The following is a 23,808-nucleotide window of genomic DNA, read 5'->3' on the forward strand; positions in this document are numbered from 1 at the left end:
AACCAAGAAGGGAAAGACTTCAATGGTGCCAGGTGTTAGATGTGTTTTATTTTATTTTTTTGACACTGGCAGTGAGGAAATATATTTAAATTTTAAGTCTTTTGCTTCTTTTCTTTTGGGTTCATGAAAGAAGAAGATGCTAAATGAGGATACACAGCAGACTCATAGAATGACAAATGCCCTAAATAGCACTCTGGCCTCAGAATCCGCCTTTAAGGCATTTGGATCTGGCTAAAAAGCCCATGAAAGCATTTCAGGCTTGGAAAAACAAGACACTGTGGCAAAAAATGACCTACATGAAAGATCTCTGTGAGTGAGATCCCAGTGGAAAGAAGGGGCCATCAAAGAAAGAGGTATCTTTCTCTGAAGGGAGGAGAGAACTTCCACTTTGATTATGGCCTTGTCTAAATAATGTCAGAGTTTGTGGACTCAAGAGCCTTCCATAGCCTTGGTAGCTCATGACAAGAGCCTCAGTGATCACTGATGTCATAAATAATAGTGTCAATTGTTAAATCAACAACAGGAGTCACTGTGCACTTGCTCCCCATGTAGGACCTCTGTCCTTAATGTGTTGTACTATGAGAATTAATGCTGGGCCTGACATTGTGGCACAGTGGGTTAATCCCTGGCCTGAAGCACTAGCATCCCATATGGATGCCAGTTCGAGACTTGGCTGCTCCACTTCTGATCCAGCTCTTTGATATGGCCTGGGATGGCAGTAGAAGATGGCCCAAGTCCTTGGGCCCCTGTACCCTTGTGAGAGACCCAGAAGAAGCTCCAGGTTCTTGGCTTCAGATCAGTGCAGTTCTGGCTGTTGCGGCCAACTGGGGAGTGAACTATCGGATGGAAGACCTCTCTCTCTCTCTGCCTCTCCTCTCTCTCTGTGTAACTCCGACTTTCAAATCAGTCAATCAATCTTTTTTTTTTGACAGGCAGAGTGGATAGTGAGAGAGACAGAGAGAAAGGTCTTCCTTTTTGCCGTGGGTTCACCCTCCAGTGGCCTCTGCGGCCGGCGCATCTCGCTGATCCGAAGCCAGGAGCCAGGTGCTTCTCCTGGTCTCCAATGCGGGTGCAGGGCCCAAGCACTTGGGCCATCCTCCACTGCACTCCCGGGCCACAGCAGAGAGCTGGCCTGGAAGAGGGGCAACCGGGATAGAATTCGGCGCCCCAAGCAGGACTAGAACCCAGTGTGCCAGCGCCGCAAGGCGGAGGATTAGCCTGTTAAGCCACGGCGCTGGCCCAATCAATCTTTTTTTAAGAAAAGAGAATTAATGCTAAAACTAGTCTTCAAACAGTACTTTATACTTTGTGTGTCTGTGTGGGTGCAAACTGTTAAAATCTTTACTTAGTATAGAGTTGATCTTCTGTATATAAAGATAACTTAAAATGAATCTTAATGAAGAATGGGATGGGAGAGGGAGTAGGAGGTGGGATGGTTTGGGGGTGGGAGGGCGGGTATGGGGGGAAGAACCACTATAAATCAAAAGTTGTACCTATGAAATTTATATTTATTAAATAAAAGCTTTCTATTAAAAAAAAGAAAAAGCATACCAAAATCTGTTATATAGAAAAAGAAGATGCTAAATGAAGTACTCTTTCTTCTTTTGAATTCCTAAACTGAATTAATATTGGATAATTCTAAGCCACTTTAGAACTTGGAGAAGCAAGGAAAGTGTTGGGAGCCCAAGCAGATCATAACAACAAACTATGGAAGCAAACATGAACTCTAGCTTCCAAATGAGAAGGTGGAGACTGGGGAGGAGTCTGTTAACAGTGGGCTTTCCCATTGGCAACCTCTGTTTGAGTTTTTACAGAGACGTGATGCTGTCACGCTCCCCAGGGCATGATTCCTCCGGGTAAAGAATTAATGTGCAGATCGTGTTCTGATTGAATTAAGGACACTTTTTGTGTTTTATTCATTCTTTTATTTTCTTCAGAAATGTAATTGGAAATTAATAAATTATCTCTCAGGATTTTTTTTTAAGGAGAAAATCATGAGAATATGAAATCATGTCCCAAAAATGTATGAGGGAAATCTTTTCTCCAAAATTATCTTCAGAGATACGATGTACAAAGATTATCTTTAATGAGATTGTCAAGAGTTAGCCCTTAGGTTTCTTAATATTTTAGAGCCCTAATTAATGTGTGAATTCTGCTGAATTTACTTACAAACTCAAGGATTCTTGGGTGCACATTAAACTGCTTGTCTTCTTTACTAAGTGGTCACAGATAACTAAACCTGAAAGTAAGGCTTTCCATTTTATGACTTCTCCATTTCTCTCCTCAATTTGTAATATTATGAGTGTGCTTGCTTTGAGTCTGATGGCACTTCCTTCTTCCTTCTCTCCCCTTCTCTTCTATTGTCATTGGTCTTCTTTGGAAGTAGACTTACAATGAAACAAACTGGCTAGAGCTGTGTGTAAAAAAGAAAATAAAACCTTGAGTGAGCACCTAGGATGGAGTAGGATCATGTAGGTTCTGGTTAGGCTGCATGTGACTGAAACGTTAATAACTTTGGCTTAAATGAGACAGATGTTTGCTTCTCAGATGAGATACACGTGGAAGTAGGTCATTCAGGACTAGTGTGGGAGCATGGGGTTATGATAGATTTTATTTTTCCAAGATGGCCATAAACAATCCCATCTGTTCTTCTTAAAATATGGCCTTGTCATCCCTTTCCTCCCTCCTTCCAGAAGTAAATCTGAGCCCTCTATCTTTGAAGCTGGACAGAACCTGTGATTTGTTAGAGTGCAGCAGAAGTGACACTAGGTATCTTCTGAAGCTAGGTCATGAGCGCTACATAGGGTTTGCTTCCTTCTGATACTGGGTCTGTCATGTTACCAGGAAGTGAAGCCTACATTGGGAAACCATATGTTTGAACTTAAACCTGCAGTTGAGATCCTTGCCAAATAATGAGCATTAAGCTCTACATACATGAGTGAGGAAGTCTTTGAGGGACTCCAACTGTATCTGAGCAATCCTTGGTGAGAGCTGCCTTGTTGACTAGTCAACCCTTAAATCCATGGGAGAGAATTATAGTACCTAATTGCTGTTGTTTTATGCCACCAACTTCTAGGTGGTTTTTAATCAGAAATATAAGATTCAAATAAGGATTCAAGAAAGTTATCAGTGATCCAGGCTCTTTCCATTTATCTGCTCTGTTATCTCTGACACAAAACTCTGAAGTTCATGTTTTAGGTTGCTCCTGGAGCTCTGGCCACTACATCTGCATTCCAAGAGGCAGGGATGGAGTTGTGTGGAGTAAAAGAACTTCTTCCCATTTCTAGATGTCCCATACACCCAGAACTTAGTAGCTAGAATTTGGTCACATTGCCCTTCAGCTGCAGGGAAGGCTGAACATGAATATTTTATCTGTGGCTGTAATGTACTAAAAATTGGGGTGTTTGAAGAGGAAGAATGTAATAGCTATTGGCTTAGACATCTGGTAGTTTCTGCTTCAAGAGCTGTCTCGTGAGCTGAGGGCATGAGCTTTAATTCACAGAAGCTGGCACTATTTTACTATATTCTAAATATCTACTGATGGTGTTAGATGACTTCTCTGTAAAACTTTTATTGTAACTGAATTTTTGTTCTGCTCATTCGAGTATTTCTGGGTTGGAATTATAGCCAATAATCAATGTCTGATAAAGTCTCCTCAAAACTTCCTAGTCAAATATCCATGAATAACCCCAAACAGCACCAGAGCTATAAACCAAGGAGGAAACAAATAGAGCTCAGTCCAGATAGACTGTATTTTTACTGCAACATGCCTGGGGGGAGAGTCTTGAAAAGTGTCTTGTACTTTCACATTCTCGATCCACTGTGCCTGAATATTATGGAGAGACAGAAGACTTTGATGAGGTCAGTGATTCTCTCATTCTGGGACTCTCCAGTCATTAATCAGGTAATTCCATTTCATTTGCACAGGGATTGTCTTCTGAACCAGTAGTTTCTCTATGATGTCCCCCACATTGCTCACCCTCCTCTACTTTGGCCCCTCCCCTCTGGTGTCTGTTAAGAGGTCCAGGTACAGACTATAGCAGTGATAAGAGAGTGGAGGAAAGGTCATGAGGAACTGCCTCCTGGGCTCTTTACTCCAGGATAGGTCCTTGTGGACAGAGCTGGGAAAAAGAAGAGGCCAGAACAGAGCCAGCTGAAGTGGGACCAGATGGGCATGGCCCTTTATGCCAACTCTATCCTGAAGCACTCAAGACGCTCCTAGGAGATTTCCCAGATGAACACCTGTTGGCTTCACTTGCTTACTGATGGGCAAGAGGCCGGGCACACCAACCTTATTAAGTCTAGACAACATAGAGGTGAGTGTTGAGTCCCTCCGTGCCTAGGGAGGTGATGAAGGACACCCTCCCCTTTCTCCACTCTGTGCAGAAAGAGGCAAAGAGCTCTTTTCACCCAGTTAGCAGTAACAGAATTCCCTTAAACGCAAATCAGATGGAGAAAATTCATAAGCAACAATATTACCAAACTGATATCAAATACATATTTATTTTTTTAATGGTAAAGATAAAAAGTGCCTTAAGGGAGCATTTCAATGCCTTAAAAATTCTAATCTGTTGCTCCCCAACAAGTACTCCTGCAGGCCTGTGTGATGACAGTGAGGTTCAGCATGAGAACCCACAGACACTGTTAGATTTTCAATCATCAAATATTCAATTATGTTCTCAATGTTCTATTTACAAAAGCAGAGAAGCAGACATATGAAAAAAGCTTTTCCATAATAGCAATTGGTTTAAGTTTCACAGAACTGTACTCTCCTGGTAGTATTTGTTTGCTGGTGTAATTTAAGCTCCTGCTAGCCAGCAACAAGAACAAATGTAGAAAATGTTGAACATTTGCTTTGGGGGGACCTGTAAACAGAGTAACATGAAATGAATTTTCCTTTTTAACCATTAACCCCACAATCTCTAATCACAGTGCCACAGTTCCTCTCCTCCTCTTTCTCTGCACCCACACATTCATTGTTATTGAGTATACTAGCTTTTGCAGTAGATCAAGGGAGATTAACTGTTACAGAGTGTATATGGTTCACTTTACATATCACATTCACATGTTTCTACTTAGTGATGTTAAGGAAAATGATGGCAGCTAACATTTGGATTCTTACCATATGCTGGACCTGTCCTAGATGGATCAGATGCTTAATTGCTTTTAACCTCAACAACATGGGTCCAATGGGAGGTTAAGTAATGAAATGAGTTCCTACAGTCACAAGTGGTGGAGTGGAGAAATGAACCCAAGACTGACTCCACAGACTTCTCCCCAAGTAGTGAGTATAATAAGTCCATTTAAAAAATCATAAGTTAATAAGAGAAGCTAGTGTTCACATTATACTTTATGCTTTGTGAAGCATGTATCATTTGCTTCTGGTTTTCACACTAGCCCCCGGAGTAGGTATTAATGATATGACCACAAACATAGGGATCCTCATATGAAATCTAGAGTTCCTTCCTCTGAGTCTCATTAGGCCTTGTTGTAGCACATGCTATTTGGGCTCACTCCATCCACTGAAATCTTACTGTTGCGTTGTAGGCCGACTGAAGTCAATGCCAGCATCACATCTCATTCTCTGAGGGCTTTCACAAGTCATTGGAGACAATCTTCCCACATGCCCGACAGGCCTAAATTGCCAGGTATTATCACCCGCCTGTTCCCGCCTCAACCCCAAATCTGGCTGATGGAAATTCGTGTATAAACGTTCCAGCTCCCTCACCCTAGGTCATTCTGAGGGTATGTTCTCCGCAGCCTCCATGATTTTTTTCCCCTAGTAGGGGTAAGCTACAGTTGTTCACAGGAGCAACTTGATTGATGACACATGATTTATTGTCTGGTTCTCTTACCTGTCTCAGATCCAGCTACCTCTGCGGTATTTTTCCTCTCTTAGATTCTTTGTCGTTCAAATTCTTTATCACAACTTCTATTTGAAGGATTTCGGAGAAAGACCATTCTGTATTGTGGTGTTATAGTCACCATATGCTTCATCTGACATTTCAGTTCTCCATTATTTTATCTCTTCCCTCCGTAGCCACAGTGTTACCAGGATGAAGATATAACTTTTCCTTTATGACACATACACTCTTGTGTGATTTGTGTTTCAGTGGGATATGGCTATGGTTTGAATATTTGTCCTTTCAAGCTTGAAAGTTTAGTCCTTTAAGTCTTGTGTTGATAGTGCTAAGGTGAAGGTCTATCCGATTGTGTCAAGGTGGGGCCTTTGAGAAGTGATTAGGTTGGATTAGTTCACCGGGTTAGAGACTCTAAGATTCAGTCTTGGTGGTTGTATAAGAGCCCACACAGCCACAGAGAGATATATGTACTCTCTTTCTCTTGCCATGTGATGCCAGTACCAACTCAGGACTATGTCAGAAAGAGCACCTTCACCAGAGGCCAAATCAACATTCAGAACTGTGAGAAAAAAATATAATAAAGCAAAACAAGCCTTCTTCTTTAAAATTTACATTACCTCAGATATTTTGTTGTAGCAACAAAATGCTGGCTGACACTGCTGTTCAGGAGATCGACTCCCAGTCTATTTCATGGGCAGTGATGCCCGCTATGGGGTTAGGGCTGGCTCAAGATTCAAACTCACTGTGGGCTGTCAGCACGCACTTGCACAACCCTTAAAAAGAAATCATTCATTCTGACATTCTATTGCATGCTCACTGGTGAGTCCAGACTCTCTTTCTGTTTGATGAACTATTCCACACATGCTGTGTACTCTCCTTTTAATATCTATGTCACAGTTGGAATAATTGTTTACTTATTGCCTTAAAAATGTTTGATTCAACTTGTTCAATTCAAGTTGTGTTAGGATGAAATTCAGAATAAAGTTAATCTTTGCACTCTTATTAGGAAAAAAGAAGTCTTGTTAATTTACCATTTGTATAAATAAAAAATGAGAAATATTATTTGAAAGAAGTTTTACCTTTATTTCTTAGGCTATTATTTCACACCCATTTATTTACAAGGTAGATGGAACAGACTTGGGCTTTGTTACAATAATTGCAAATCATTTTTCTATTCACTAACACGGGCCTTCCAGCAGGTGGCATGGATGTTTGAATAAGTGAATAGAGAAGCAGTGTTCATTCACTGGCTAGCATGTGTGGAACATCTCTGCACTCCTCTTGGTGTCATCCTGGGCTGTCTGGTTGGAACCTGGACCTTGTCCTATCATTTTATCTGGGAGTGTTCTCAGAGAAGGAAGGAGTATTAGTTAAGCACGACACATCACGCCCATGCGTGGCATAATACACACCCTTTGGGGAGCTGCCCAGCTCACAGTAATTCATGTGCTCTGATCTGCAGACACCAACTTCTAGTTGCCATGTCTGGTCTAAAATGACCCTGCTTTCTTCTTGGCAGTAGCTGATTTTTTAAAAAGGTATCTTGTGAAGGAGCACTGTGCCACTTAAGCTCTCTCTCCTGGGAATTTTAGAATTTTTGAGCTACAAACACTAGACCCAGGAGTCATTAAGATTGAGTGATGTTAATTCTACCATTCCAGAAGAGTAGTTCTCAACCCCTGGCCATGCATTCAAATCAGCTGGGGAACTTTTAAAGTATATTTATTCATGGGCTCCGCCCCCAGAGATTCCAGTGTAATTTGCCTGAGTGGAGCCAGTGCATTGCTTGTTTCTCAAGGTTACCCATGTGATTCTATTATGGAATCAAGGTTGGAAATCAATGCTCTATAGGAAATTGCCTATGAAGCTTAGAGCTTCACAGAATCCTTCCAGTGTCCTTCTAAGAAGTTCGTTCTCCTCTCCCTCTTCATTTCTCTCTGCATCTAGAAAGTCTGCATTTATTCCTTGTTACCAAAAGAATCTTCATTAATGGATGATATCAGTGACAGAAGTACCATTTTTGGAATTCTTTTTGTTCGTGGAAATATATCAATTTGCCACATGTCTCTCTATTTTGCTATAATGCATCCAGTATTTAAAAATTGCTATTTTGTTTTTTTCCATTATTTCTTCTTTTTTTTAATTAAACCAGATATTTAATAGTGAGCTCAAACCAAAATTTCATATGAGCTTAAACATACAGCTATGCTTCCAGTGGGTTATCTATCAGTTATCACAATGAGCAACAAGGACCCGAGAGCAATGTTAGAAAACTGACCAGAATGGAATTCTGATCATTTCACTTGCTCTCCAGAGAGCACCATCCATTTCAAACCAGTGTCACCAATGCTGAAAGACAAGGGGAGCGGGAGGAGTGGGCCAGAGAGGTGAGCACAAGGGCCATTGCATGGGTGATGGACAGAAGTATAGCTCTTGAGGGAACGGTTACCGCACCTAAGGACAGGGGAAAACCTAGGGCACTTAAAAAAAAAAAGGCATTTCTGTCAGCACCATACAAGTCTTACAAAGAGATGTGCAACAAGTTATCTGTCTTCAAAGGACAGAGGCCACAGTTTGAGGTCATTTCAGCTGCAAACAGTTGACCCTTTCCATTGAGGGTTCAGCAGTGGAGTTAGTGCAGTCCAGAAGCTGAATGCTGGCTTTCCAAATACTGTTGATTTTATAGAAAGTCAGCATTGTAAACAGTAGGCACCTCCTGGCTCACTTGACTGCTGGATGCAGGCCAGGCTATGCAGAGAGTGAGCCGTGATGGAGTCCTACTGCTGTGGAGAGTGACTCCAGAGTGATGGAATCTTCCTGCACCCTGTCCTGTCTGCCCCACACATAAACTCAGAGAGTCACATGCATCCATCCTGAGGCTCCAATTCCTTCCTGTCATTGTCTTCCTCTTACTTCTTATTTGTGTTTTTTTTATTTTTTAAGATTTATTTATTATTTATTCGAAATGAGAGAGAGAGAGAGAGAAAGAGAGAGAGAGGAGAATCTTCCATGAACTGGTTCACTCCACAAATGTCCACAATAGCCACGGCTAAACCAGGCTGATGTCAGGAGCCAGCAACTCCATCCATGTTTCCCACATTAGTCACAGAGGTCCAAGTGCTTGAGGCGTCATCTGCTACCTCCCAGACACTTTAGCAGAGAGCTCGATTGGAAGTGGCGTAGCCGGGACTTGAACTGGCTCTTGGATAGGGGATGCGGGCATCCCAAGTGGTAGCTTAATCTGCTGTGCCACAGTGCCTGCCCCCCTTGGAAGGTTTTAATTGCAAGGGTATACGAGAACTGCTTCAAGCCCACTGATTTCTAGCACATTCTTATTCAGTTTCTCCTGTTCAGGTTCTTCTAACTCTACCATGAGCCCCTGCTTGTCAAAATCTTCTCTAAATCCTACTGGTTTTGAAACAGCACTGGGATTCTCTCTGTAAGTTCTGGCTGGTAACCGTGTCCTGCTTGCATGCCTTGACTTAACTGATGGCCTGTGGTTGCAGGCAGCCTTCACGGCCTTGGCAGTGAACCCCGGGCTCTTGTTGTAGGTATTGGTATTGTACAGCTAGAACGCTGGTTGACAGCATTGGCTCTGTGCCAGGTACTTCTGCCTCTTCTCGACTTCAGTGCATGAAGAGCTTCTTGTCACTTCCCCAGGACTTTTGTATCTTCGCATCCCATTCTGTCCTGCACCCAGGCATGGTCGCCTAGTGGCTAGGCTCACTCCTCCCTGCCACAAAGCTTCCCAAGTCCCATATATCATTATTGTTGTTGGTTCCCACTACACCCATTCCAGTATTTCCTTAGAGTCCTGCATGTTACCCCTAAGTTATGAATATTTGGCTTATTTAAGGTTCTGAGGCATTGATTCTATTCCTTTATTTTTGCTTGCTGTTTTTGCTTAAAAATAGGATTAATTCATTTTATTTTTCTGGTGCACACACCCTGTGCTGGAGCCTGGGTCCTCTGCATGGAAACTGTGAGGTTCTTTATGAGACAGCGAATGTCACTGAATTCCTGACCGGGACACTTGATGGACATAATCTCTTTCCAGAGGTCAGGGATCAAATAGCCGCATGTCTCAGAGATGGCATCAAAAGGTGGCTTTGACAAAAATAAATAAATAAATAAATAAAGCTGCCCATGGTGGAAGTGCAGCCCATGGCTGAGGGGTAGCAGTCGTCCGTACCAGCCATCAGCCCCAGCTCCTTAGGCACTGGGGCTGAGGCAATGCCAGAATGTCTGCAGGTGAGGGTGAAGAGCTCTAGCCCTGAACTGCAGTGGCCTGTCACCTTGAATGGGGGTGGTGTGGGGCTTGCCATCTTGTTCCTCAAGCAGTCTCTCAGTTGCCAGCACAATGGAGAGTTCATCCAGGAGGAGGGCTCCTCCGATGGCGGTGGCTACTTCCTTGGAGCATTGGACATCCAAGTCGATATGCTCATTGTAGTCCTTGATGGCAACAAATGCTTGAACTTGGTGCTCTGTCCCTTGCCAGCCTGCTTCTGCACTGGTATAATCACCAAACCTCACACCCAGGGATACCCCTGGGAAAGAAACCATGAACACAGATGACTTGATGGGCATGGAGAAGAGGTAGATCTGTGTGAGGGATTTGACCTTTATGTCCTAGACCAGATGGCCCTGCTTGGTCACTGAGAGCCAGTCCTTGGCCTCAATCTTTCCTCTGTGAGCTCCATAGCTTGAGTGTGGTATGAGCCCTGGCCTTGACCCTGGCCCTGGATGGTGCTCTGAAGCCTTGGCGGAAGCTGCCATGGCCTCCTATCGTAGGGCCCTGGGGGCTTCATGCCTTGTGTTTGCACCTACATCATTGCCTCTCTCAGAGAAGCTGCTTCCTATTATTGTGGCTGCCTAATTCTTGTCATACTGGCCAGTTTGTAGCTTTTGAGTGTGAACAACATGGATGGGATGCTGTGTGTGTGTGTGCATTTTAGTAAAAATGCAGTGCCAGTCCCCACATTTTAATATACCATAAAATATCTTATTTATCTTTTTTTCTCTTCTTGGTTGTTCTTCCCTTTTCTGTTGTTTGCACCCATTTGCTCTACATGATTCCAAAGTGATGAGAAAGTTAGTTTATCTGATCATCTGCATTTGCTTATTATCAGTATGAAGAACAACTGCCAATAACTTGTATTTTTTCATATCACCAAACACATATAGCCCACACAGATTCTCTCTCTCTCTCTCTCTCTCACACACACACACACACACACACAGTTTGTGTTAACTTATGCTTCTGGCATGGTTACTTTATCTGTGGCCAGCTGAGACTTCTGATACAGTTCTGTACTCAGTTCTGTACACTCCCCATTTGTACTGGCCAGCTGGCATATGGCACCAAAATGGCACAAGGGTCCTATCGGTCAGTCCCAACAGTATGTCATTCACTTAGAAATAGAATAAAAGGGAAGGTTTTCTTTACCTTGTTAGCAGAAATAAATGGCTTAGGAATATAGTAATTGAGAAGGAGATTCATTTATTAGTGTAACTTATGTAATAGGCTTACTGAAGGCTAGGAGACCACAATGATCTTCAGTTGAAAATGTTGGCTGTGAATTGCTAGGAGGTTTGATAGTATTAGTCCTGCCTTGACATTCCACCACACAGGGTGGGCAAAAGCTTTTGTGAATCGCTTGGCTTTCTTTCCCAGCCTGATGCACACTTGATTTTGAATTATGGTGCTTTCTTGAATCCAAGGAGATACTCAGTGTTCTTCAAGTCTCCAGAACTTGACATCCTTGCTAGTTCTGTTTTAGTGTTGAGGCATGATGAAATGGGCTGGGAATCAAGAGGTGACTAACTGGATGCCATTTTTATCACAAAGGGTGGCATGCCTCCTGATTAGATAAGTAGGCTGGGATTTGATAGCAATACACTGAAAAATTGCCCTAGTATTCATCATTATGTCAAAGATGTGCAGACATCAGGAGTTATCATTCCTCTAATATTTACAACAAACAAAACCAAACACGCTCATGGCCCATCATTCTAGAACCTCCATGGGGGAGGAAGAGTCGAACTGTTCCTAGTGTGTCTTTCTTTAATTCTTGATCCTACTTCTGCTAAATACTTATTCTCTGCCTTGCATCTCTTCTCCTGCTGTATGTCTTCCCTTCTATTTTTTTTTTCATTAGCTCCATATATGGATGACAACTTTGCCTTTTGTTTCCACCAATTTCCTCTTACTCAAGACAATGTGTTTAGACTATTGTACTGAAAGCTTAGAGGTTAAGAGCATGGGGATGTGTGGGTGAGGTGCTAGAGGCTGGACTGTGTCTTCCCCTCCACCCAAACTCTTTTACTTAAGATTTATTTTTATTTATTTGAAGGGCACATTTATACACACACATACACACACACACGCAGAGAGAGAGAGAGAGAGAGAGAGAGATCTTCCTTCTGCTAGTTTACTCCCTAATGGCTGCAATCACTGGAGATGTGCCAGACTGAAGCTAGGAGCCTGGAGATTCTTCCAGGTCTCCCACGTGGGTGCAGGGGCCCAAGGACTTGGGCCATCTTCTGCTGCTTTCCCAGGCACATTAGCAAGGAGCTGGATTAGAAGTAGAGTGGCTGGGACTTGAATCCATGCCCACATGTCACAGGCGGTGGCTTAACCTGTTACGTCATGACGCTGGTCACTTTACCCCAAATTCTTAAGTTGAAATTCGAACCTTTAGTACTCCAGCTTGACTGTATTCAGAGATTGGGTCTTTAAAGAGGGAACTCAAGGTAAATGAGACCATGAGGTGGGCCCTAATTCAATATGACCTGTGTCCTCATAAAAAGAAGAGATGAGTGGAGCCAGCATTATGCCACAGTGGTTTAAGCCACTGCTTCTGACTCTAGTATCTTATATTAGAGTGTGGGTTAGAGTCCTGGCTACTTTTCTTCTGATCCAGCTTCCCAATATACCTGAGAAACAGCTGATGGTAGTCCAAGTATTTGAGATGTTGTCATATGTGGGAGACCAGGATGGAGTTTCTGGCCCCTGGCTTTGGCCTGGCCGAGCTGTGGACATTGTGGTCATCTGGGGAGTGAACCAGCAGGTGGAAGATCTCTTTCTCTGTATCTCTCTCCCTCTCTTTGTTGTTCTGCCTTATAAATAAATAATTCATTAAAAAAGAAGAGATTAGGACACAGACATACATAGGAAAATGACCATTGGAAGACACAGGGAGAAGATGGCCATCTACAAAGCAAGGAAAGAGGCTTCAGAAGAAACCAACTCTGCCAACAATTATCTTGGACTTCCAGCTTTCAGATTTGTGAGGAAGCAAACTTCCGTGGTTTAAGTCACCCTGTCTTGATAATTTGTATGGCAGCCCTAAGAGGCTAATCTGGGGGCTATATCAAAATAGCCCTTGGCCCAGGAAGTGCTTTATGGTTGGTTAGTCAGCCATCTTTCCTTTGGAGATCTCTTGGTTTCTGGCATCTCTCTTTCTCCTTCTTCTTTTCCTCCTCCTCCTCCTTCTTAAAGATTTATTTATTTATTTTTGCAAGTCAGATTTTACAGAGAGAGAAAGAGAGAGAGATTCCATCCTCTGGTTCATTTCCCAGATGACTGCAATGGCTGGGGTTGTGCCAGGAGCTAGCAAATTCTTCCAGGTCTCCCCTACAAGTACAGGGGTCCAAGCACTTAGGCCGTCTTCCACTGCCTTCTCAGGCACATTAGCAAGGAGCCAGATTCAGAGTGGAGCAGCTGGGACTCAAACCAGAGCCCATATGGGATGTCAGCGCTGCAGATAGGGGCTTAACCCGCTATGCCACAGCACTGGCCCCTCCTAGAGTTATTTCAACGATGAAATAAAAACACATAGCAGAATGCAGAGCTTCAGAAATGTAAGCTGCAACTATTATGTCACCATTCCACCAAGTAGTTCCTTAATGGGTGGAGACAAAAGGGTGATGCACTGATGCAGGTGCCCAGAGAACCTGTGTGTAAGCACCAAACAGGACCCCACCTCCTGTGATGCACATGCAGGCCAGGTGTTCTCTTCATTGCCAACGAACTCTGTTTTCTTCACTTCTCAGGGCTCCTCTTGTTCAGCTGCCATAAGGCTCTTTGCAGACCTGACAGCAGCAAAGTAGATCAAGATGAAGGAGCTCTCTTAACTGGGCCTGCAGCACTGAGCTCACCATGTCCTTCTGTCTTGCAGGAAGTTCATCTCAGCTTACAGGGGAGAAGAACAGAAAAAAGTTTGGGCAGGTGTTCTGGGTAATGACAGACAATATTTGTTCATGGTGGTGTGCATATTTTGGGTGACCTGGTGTGACTGGAAGCAGCAGGATAAAAATCAAGGGTACAGAGATCTGACCCTTGTCACCTTATTACAACCAACACTAACTTTTTGTTGTTGTTATGGAGTTTTGTTAGAAATAATCTCTACAGACTGAATTGCTGGCATCAGTTCATTGCTACCTAGGACAGCCTGTGCCATTGCAAGCTCCATGGCTTGGACAAACCCCATCTATAACTAAAAAATGATGGCTGAATCTATCAATAAGAAGTCAGCAGCTAGGAAGGTCTTATACAAGAGTACTTCAAAAAGTTAATGGAAAGAAGGAATCAAAAGAGAAGTTTATTTGGGTGTGAAACACTGTGGAATCCATGCATGTAAAGAGCCTTCAAAAAGTCCATGGGCGATGTGTCTTTCTGTACCCAAACTTATCTTTTAATTCTGTTTTCAGGGAACTTTTTGAGCTACCCCTTGTAGATGGGTGGTTCCAGGAACAGGAAGTCTCAGGCACCCAGGACAAGAGGGCTCCCAGTTGGCACCAGGCTGAGGCCCTTGGGGACATAAGCTGTGCGGCAGTGTCGATGAACTGTGGCAGCGAACCTTGACTTCATCTCCTTTGAAAGCTTTCCTTTTTATGTCTAGTTAATAAAAGGCATTGAGGAGAAAGCACCAGTCAGGTCTTGACTCTTTGTCTAATGTGAATCCTTACAATTTCTCACACAGAGCTTTTAGGGGGTAGTTATTAATTACACACATTATGGATTATACAATCAATATGCCTGAATTCCTCTAAATTATCCCATAATTTGATCACAGAGTGACTCCGTTAACAAGGCAGAAATAACTTTTAAATGAAGTCTAATTACCACCCGACCCACCAGATGTCAGTTTTTCAATGCAGGTCACAGATCAAAAGGCATTTTTCACAATTGCTGGGGAGGAAAGGGTGGCTGGTAAAGAAAGTACAACAGCCGTGGTACATGGTTTCCTGGGGAGTGTGTTTGGGATTTGAGCAGAGTGGTAGGAACTTCATCTTCCTTTGAACAGTGCAGACTGGATGGCTGTGTGTGCGTGTGTGTATGTGTGTGTGTGTATGTGTGAGAGAGAGAGAGAGGGAGAGAGAGACATGTGCACTCTTCCTATTATAGTGTGTCTGGGTCCCAGAAACTGCCCTAAGAGCTCAGAATACATGCTGTGCTGGACTCATTGTCCCATGGAAGGGACACTGTTTTGTGGTTAACGGAGGTGAATGTGCAGTGTCTGCTTAGGGTAAAAGGTCAGCAGATCCCTGCACCTTCCCCCACTCTCACACACACACAGCAATAGGATCATATGCAGAATATCAAGCAATCCAGGGGCTATCTCACTTTCCAACAAAGCCCCTCAGTCCAATTTTAAGATAAAAGGTAAAATATGTCTTTGTGTCATTATTTCAGAATTATTTCCCAATGCTACAATGCAGTGCATCCAAAGCTAGCAATGCCCTCCTTTTATGTCATAATCCTGAATGGTAAGGAGGTGATCTAACTTGTGAATCTATGCAGTCTCTGCAAGCAAGGGTGCTTTTTAGGAAAGCTATTTTCATCTGAATGAAAGCCCTGGCTGTAAACATGTTTGTTTTCCTAAGCGGACTCCCTTGGATACACAGACACGTGGCCTGCATCTCAGATTTGTGGGCTGTTTGAGAGTCACCACATTTCAAAGAGGCCGAGAAGTGTTCTGAAGGCATTGTGCCTGTATAGTTGCAGGCACATGGGTTCCTTTTTAAAAATTTTATTAATGTTTATTTTATTTGAAGGGCAGAGAGACAGAGACAGATGGAGATATTCCATCCACTGATTCACTCCCCAAATGCCTGCAACAGCCAGTACTGGGCCAGGCCAAAGCCAGGTGCCCAGAACTCTAACTGGGGCTCCCACATGAGTGGTGGCAGGGACCCACCTAACTGAACCATCACCTGTCACCTCCCAGGATGTACATTAGCAGGAAACTGGCTCAGAAGTGGGGGAGCCAGGACTTGAATCGACACTCTGATGCAGAATGTGGCATCCAAAGCGGAATTGTAACTGCTGTGCCAGCAACTGCCTGCCCCAGGGACTTGTGTTCTAAACACAGATTTAATACTTAAAAACAAAAAACTCTGGGCAAGATAAATTGAGATAAATTGAGGGTCAAATATGGACGATGACAGTTTTCCCCCGAGTTATTGTGAAGATTAAATGAAAGATTTTAATTAAAGTGGTGGCCTGGGTAGGTCACAGGAACCTGCAGCTACCACAGGAAGCATCATCAACATCATCCATCATCACAGTCATTCGCGTCCACTCAGTTTCACAGACACAGTAAATCAGGTCCTGATCCACACTATGAGCTTATTGCTCCTTCCTCATTTTGTTCCGTCTTCTAAACCACGCCTCCTCCTCTAGGTGTAACCCAACCTACCCCTCACCTCCCTCTTCCCTCCCAGAGCGCACCTCAGTTCCATTCCGTGGTTGCTTAGCAACTGTTTGCTGCCCTATTTTTAAACTTTCCTTCTCTCTGCCTTTTCTCCCCAGAGAAGGCTCTGGAAGGCAGGAAGTTGCCTCATCCTTGTAAAAGTCTTTGTCCCTTCCTCATCGAATGGAGTCCATATAATAGCAGGTCAATATTTAACTTGAATGATGAATAAAAACATGTGTAAATTGATATGTATGTTCATGTTGCTGACATATGTGGACATGGATTCACAGAAAAGAGTGTAAAAATTGGGAGAGGTCTTTGAACTCCTTTCTTTCTTTTTTTTTTTTTGACAGGTAGAGTTAGACAGTGAGAGAGAGAGAGAGACAGAGAGAAAGGTCTTCCTTTTCCGTTAGTTCACCCCTCAAATGGCTGCTGCGGCTGGTGCTCTGCACCGATCTGAAGCCAGGAGCCAGGTACTTCTTCCTGGTCTCCCATGCGGGTGCAGGGCCCAAGCACTTGGGTCATCCTCCACTGCACTCCCGGGTCACAGCAGAGAGCTGGCCTGGAAGAGGAGCAACTGTGACAGAACCGGTGCCCCAACCAGGACTAGAACCCGGGGTGCCGGTGCCACAGGCAGAGGATTAGCCTAGTGAGCTGCAGCGCTGGTCGAACTCATTTATTTCATCTTGAACAATAGAAAGACCAAGATCCAAAGAAACAATGGACACTTGGACCCAAGTGTGTTCCTGTTGTCAAATCTGCCCCATGTTTAGCGAAAGTCTGCATAATATCTATAGCCATTCAGGCATGACTACATCATATTTCTGTTGAAGCATATTGGGTTCTTTGTATGTGAACTGCAAGAAAATATTCCTGTAAAAACATTATTTTAGGGATTTTAAACTTCTTTTTTAAAAAGATTTTTATTTATTTACTTGAAAGTCAGTTACACAGAGCGAAGGAGAGGCAGAGAGAGAGAGAGGGGTATTCCATCCGATGGTTCACTCCCCAACTGGCTGCAATGGCCGGAGCTGCGCCGATCTGAAGCCAGGAGCCAGGAGCTTCTTCTGAGTTTCCCACACAGGTGCAGAGCCCAAGGATTTGGGCCATCTTCTGCTGCTTTCCCAGGCCATAGCAGAGAGCTGGATCGGAAGTGGAGCAGCCAGGTCTGGAACTGGTGCCCATATGGGATGCCGGAGCTTCAGGCCAGGATGTTAACCCACTACGCCACAGCGCTGGCCCCAGGAATTTAAAGCTTTTAAAATCAGAAACTACAATGCAATGTCCCTTGTGTGCTCCTTCCAGAGACCTGCCCTGTTTCCTTTCTCTCCTTCCTTCCTTTTCTTTTTCTTTTCTTTTGTTTTGTTTTGTTCAGGTCTTCTCCCCTCCTCATGGAACTCAGAGAAATAAAGAACTCAGGTCAAAGACTCGAGGCCAATGAGACTAACGTGAAGGCAGCCAGCTGAGGATGGGTATGTTTCAGTCCTGTTAGTGCTCTGACCACGGAGCCAAGAGGAGCAGTCTGTGTGAGTGTTAGGGGAAAGCTCTTCCTCCCTCTGCTGGGATCCCCCCGGAACCAATCATTCCTTCCCACTGAACGTGAATCAGGAACATCACGCAGCCCAGATTCCTGTTGGAGGCAAACTCATTCCACGAGAGGACCCGGGCTGAGGAACCCGAACACGAGGCCAGCAGAGCACGACGTGAGGAGAACACAGCGCTTCATGATGTGGTTCCGCTGGGCAGCAGCGCCGCCACCCAGGGACTTCACACTCCGTGAGATGCTGACGTCAGCTTCTGTGGTGCTCTGGGACCTGCCCAACGTTCCAAAAGATGCACTCAAGGGTAGATGGTTCCTGGCAAGTACAAACTGGTTTGCTGGCAGGCAATAAAGTGTGATATCGGCTGTAATAAAATTAAAACCCTTGTAAGCCCCTCCAGAGAGTTCTAAACTATTCAAGTGCATAAGTATGGTTAGAAAATTGTAGAACAGTGAGCTGAATGTCACGCCACAGTGCTAGCAACCTCAAGGACCTATGGCTATCTGAAGGCTGACACAGAATGATGGATGCCAGCTGGGTCCTAGCACTTGGTGGAACTGGAGGATTTTGCAGGTCAGATGCAGACTGGGAAGTGAAGACAAGAATGAGGGAGGCCGGCGCAGCGGCTCACTAGGCTAATCCTCCACCTGCGGCACCAGTACTCCGGGTTCTAGCCCCGGTCGGGGCGCCGGATTCTGTCCTCGTTGCTCCTCTTCCAGGCCAGCTCTCTGCTATGGCCCGGGAGTGCAGTGGAGGATGGCCCAAGTGCTTGGGCCCTGCACCCGCATGAGAGACCAGGAGAAGCACCTGGCTCCTGGCTTTGGATTGGTGTAGCACACCGGCTGAAGCAGCCATTTGGAGGGTGAACCAACGGAAGGAACACCTTTCTCTGTCTCTCTCTCACTGTCTAACTCTGCCTGTAAAAAAAAAAAAAAAAAAAAGAATGAGGGAGACGAGTGGGCTGTTGGCATGCACCACGGAAACAAAGCTCATTGATTGGGTAAATGTTTGGCCTAGTGGTCATGATGCTGCTTGGGATGCCTGCATCCCATATCTCAGTGCCTGGGTTCAAGTCCTGGCCCCAGCTCTGATTCCAGATTCCTGCACTAAAAGGCAGGTGGTGATAGCTCAAGCAGTTTTGTCCCTGTCTCCCACGTGGGAAACCCAGATGGAATTCTGGGTTCTCAGCTTTGGCAGGGCCTAACCCTGGCTGTTGTGGGCATTGGTGGAGTAAATCAAAGGATGCCAGCTTGTCTTTCTCTCTCTCTTTCAAATAAATAAATAAAAATGTAAACACTGGAATGTCTGTGAAGTTTCTGATGGACCTCTTAGCTATGTTAAGATTATAGTTAATAATAATGGTTGTGATGTCTTTATTTATTTATTTGGAAGGCTGTGTGTGAGAGAGAGAGAGAGAGAGAGAGAGAGTCTGAGATCTTCTGCCAGATGATTCACTCCCTAAATCTTAAATTCCTGCAATGACCAGTGGTAGGTCAGGCTGCGACCAGGAGCCAGAAACTCCACCCTGGCCTCCCACATGGGTGGCAGGAACCAGATCTGTTTGTCTTTAAAACCTAGGCTACTAGACAAGATGCTATATGACCTTAGTGTTTTTTTTTTTTTTTGCTCATTTATTCCTTCATTCATTTTAACAATGAATATTAAAAAATAAGCAATGAGTATTGATGCAGTTCCAGACACTGGTCAGATCCCAGGGGATACATCCATGAAGAAAACATGTTGCTGCTCTTGCTGAGGTTACATTCTAGCAAACGAGGAGAATCTCTGAAGAGACCAGTGAAGCGCATACACATGTAAGACATGTCAAAAGGAAACTGTTTTTGTGTGGTTTCCTTAAAACAAATCAACAACTGGAAAGGCAAACTGTACACAACATCTCTGGTGCATTTCGCCTACAGGGGAAAACTTGGTCAGATTGCAAGGTTGAAGTAGCGGCTCTTGGTCAGACATTGCAATCTTTAATGCCGCCAGTAGGTGGCATTCATGCCTTACAAACATTAGAGACGCGAGCCTGCTTGGCACTTACAGCTTACAATGAGGCTTAAGTTCTTTGATTTTATAATGTTAGAGCTTCCTGTGCTATCTAATTATCTCCGTTGAATAGGTTGGTGTATGAAAGACTTAATCAGTACAATTTGAAATACAGGTAATGTGGCCGTGTAATTTTCAGTGACAATTTATACAACTTTTATTTTAAGGTAGTCCTAAAAGTGTACCACTTTTTGTTGAAGCCTATGGATTATATTTATATTCATGATGAACAATCGACTGCATGATGAAAATAGGCTTATTGGAAGTGCAGCATTCTGCTAAATTATACGGCCAGAACACACTTCGGATTGAGAATCTAATAAAGGTTTTCATGGAGAAAAATGTGATTGAAAAATAAAACCCATTCCTAGAGACCTTTTAATCAAGCTTGCAAAGTTGTTCTGCTAATCTGCATGGAATCTTTATTATTTTAAATGAAAGAACTCTGTAATATGTCAGGTTTAGAAAAAAAAAAGAAATCTGATTGAAGACTTTTGAGCAACATCCCTACATACCATCCTGCAATGGTAGAGTAAAGGGTTAACATCTGCAAGTTTGTAGCACAGGGCATCCTTCTGTCCCTTTAAGTCACATAGATCTTTTTGCAGGAAGCGACTGAGATCCCATGTTGGATGCAATGCATAATCTGGCGGTGAACCAAATTTTCAAGGGTGCTTCTAGACTTGCAGCTAAGGTTGGTTAAAGGTGCAGTGCTAGGCCCTCACACACTTCATTCTCACCCACTGGTCTACTTGGCAGCCCTTGGTCCTACTGCATTGGCTGGGAGTGCTATTGGTTTCTGTTAGACTGGAAGTGCAGCATTTTTCTCAATCTCCATACGACACCTATGTTACTCTAAAACCCTCAAGTCTCTTAGTTGCACTGTGAAGACGCTATCGGTCAATGAGCATTCACAAAAAAACCACAACTGTATTTAAGCTGAAGACCTGAAGTTTGTCATGCTTCCTGTTCTCCTAGATCTAACTCGGGAAAAGCTGAATTTCAAGAAGTTGCCGGAAAAAGTAAAAGCCAGCCTCACACGTGCTTTAACTGCTAGCCTATATTTTACTGTTCAATTGGCCTGGAGCTAATGTAGATGCATTTCTGGTGGATCCTTTTTTTCTCCCTTTGGGTTGATCCTGTCTTCCTCTGTTTTGTGTGACCTATGTGAACAAAAAATGGTGGTCATCCAGAGTGAAATCTCACTTTTGAAATTAGAACCTGTCCCTTTTCTGTTTTCTGGGAGGGTTGCAGGAGAGCAGTAAGAAGTCTTTAGTCCTCAAAGAGACTCTGTCTCTCTCAGACCCCTTCTGGGATGTTCAACAACTTTATCTATAGCTCCTGCTTCTTTGTTAAACTAGATTTAATGCACCTGCTTGCTATGCAGTATCATTTAAAAAAATCATGCCCAATACCTTCCACTTTTATCCTAACCATGCCTCTGGGCTAAAAAAAAACCCAGAATTTTCGCCTGTTACACTTTTTAGAGCTCAGGATATAGTTTTCTTTGTCTCAGAAACCAAAGGAAAAAAAATGAAGTAAGCAAGGGCCTGGCAATAACAACCTGTCTTTAGCTGAAATGAGAGAGGAACTAAAATGGGTAAAATTGTCTATAGAGAAGTCAGTAATTTTTCTTTGTGGTCTTGTGGCTGCACTGAAGTTTTTGTTCTTTTTTTTTATATACAAAAGATCAATTTAGTATATATTAAGTAAAGATTTCATCAGTTTGCACCCACACAGAACATAAAGTGTAAAATACTCTTTGAGTACTAGCTTTAATTCACATTGAACAACACATTAAGGACAGAGATCCTACATGAGGAGTAAGTGCACAGTGACTCCTGTTGTTGACTTAACAATTTGACACTCTTGTTTATGGCGTCAGTAATCTCCCTAGGCTCTTGTCATGAGTTGCCAAGGCTATGAAAGCCTTTTGAGTTCACTGACTCTGATCTTCTTTCTTTATTTATTTTTTCTACTTATTTTTTTTATTTAGTAAATATAAATTTCCAAAGTACAGTTTATGGATTACAATGGCTTCCCCCCCCCCATAATTTCCCTCCCACTCGCACCCCCCCATCTCCCACTCTCTCTCCCATTCCATTCACATCAAGATTCATTTTCAATTATCTTTATATACAGAAGATCGATTTAGTATATATTAAGTAAAGATTTCAACAGTTTGCACCCACACAGAAACACAAAGTGTAAAATACTGTTTCAGTACTAGTTATAGCATTACTTCACATTGGACAACACATTAAGGACAGATCCCACAAGAGAAGTAAGTACACAGTGACTCCTGTTGTTGACATAACAATTTGACACTCTTGTTTATGGCGTCAGTAGTCTCCCTAGGCTCTAGTCATGAGTTGCTAAGGCTATGGAAGCCTTTTGAGTTCACCGACTTTGATCTTATTCCGACAGGGTCATAGTCAAAGTGGAAGTTCTCTCCTCCCTTCAGAGAAAGGTACCTTCTTCTTTGATGGCCCTGTTCTTTCTACTGGGATCTCACTCACAGAGATCTTTCATTTAGGTGTTTTTTTTTTTTTTTTTTTTTTTTTTTTTTTTTTTTTTTTGCCAGAGTGTCTTGGCTTTCCATGCCTGAAATACTCTCATGGGCTCTTCAGCCAGATCCGAATGCCTTAAGGGCTGATTCTGAGGCCAGAGTGCTATTTAGGACATCTGCCATTCTATGAGTCTGCTGTGTATCCTGCTTCCCATGATGGATCATTCTCTCCCTTTTTGATTCTGTCAGTTAGTATTAGCAGACACTAGTCTTGTTTGTGTGATCCCTTTGACTCTTAGTCCTATCATTATGATCAATTGTGAACAGAAATTGATCACTTGGACTAGTGAGATGGCATTGTTTTAAAGATTTTTATTTTATTTATTTGAAAGGCAGAGTTACAGAGAGAGAGAAAGAGAGAGAGAGAGAGATCCTCCATCCACAGGTTCATTCTCCACATGGCCACAATGACCAGGGCTAGATCAGGCTGAAGCCAGGAGCCTGGCGATTCATCTCGGTCTCACAAGTGGATGGCAGGGCCCAAGCACTTGGGTCATTTTCTGCTGCCTTCCCAAGTGCGTTAGTAGGGAGCTGGATTGGAAGTGAAGCAGCTGGGGGCCTGGATGGGTGCCCATATGAGGAGCTGGGACCACAAGCAGTGGCCTAACCTGCTGTGCCACAGCGCCAGCCTCTGTGCTGAAGATTTCAGCCAAGGTATACCTGGGTAGGAAATCTTCCAGAGCATGAGGGCAGTCAATGTAAAATTCTTTGCTTTAGCGCGTTCAATGCTGATCATGGAACTCTGCGGGCAAGTGTCAGGGACAGAGGCCCTTTTGAATGTCTAGGTCTAAGTGGGTCAGAGTGGGAGAGTCTTCCACAGTGCACAGTCCCAGAGACGAAAGGTGAGTCACTTGTGCAAATGGCATTTCAACAGAGTGACAGCTAAAAAGCATAGTCTCTACTCCCTGCCTGTACTAAGTGAATCTTTCTTGAAATAGCAGTGTGGAGAGAAAAAAAAATCGACATTGTTTATAGCTTGAAAGAAAACCTTTCACAAAACCACAGCAAAGTGGAGACCCAGTGCAGCTTTGCGAAGTGTCTGAGCGAAGACAGCATGGCTCACTGCTTCTAAATTAGATCACACA

At 43.6% G+C, this 23,808-nt stretch overlaps 1 pseudogene; it reads right to left on the minus strand.

Moving 5' to 3' along the window:
• Positions 1-9,782: 9,782 nt before the first annotated feature.
• LOC133751474 (small ribosomal subunit protein uS5-like) lies at positions 9,783-10,637 on the minus strand (annotated as a pseudogene).
• Between the last annotated feature and the right edge of the window lie 13,171 nt (positions 10,638-23,808).

Source organism: Lepus europaeus, chromosome 2, assembly GCF_033115175.1.
Source record: "Lepus europaeus isolate LE1 chromosome 2, mLepTim1.pri, whole genome shotgun sequence".
NCBI lineage: Eukaryota > Metazoa > Chordata > Mammalia > Lagomorpha > Leporidae > Lepus > Lepus europaeus.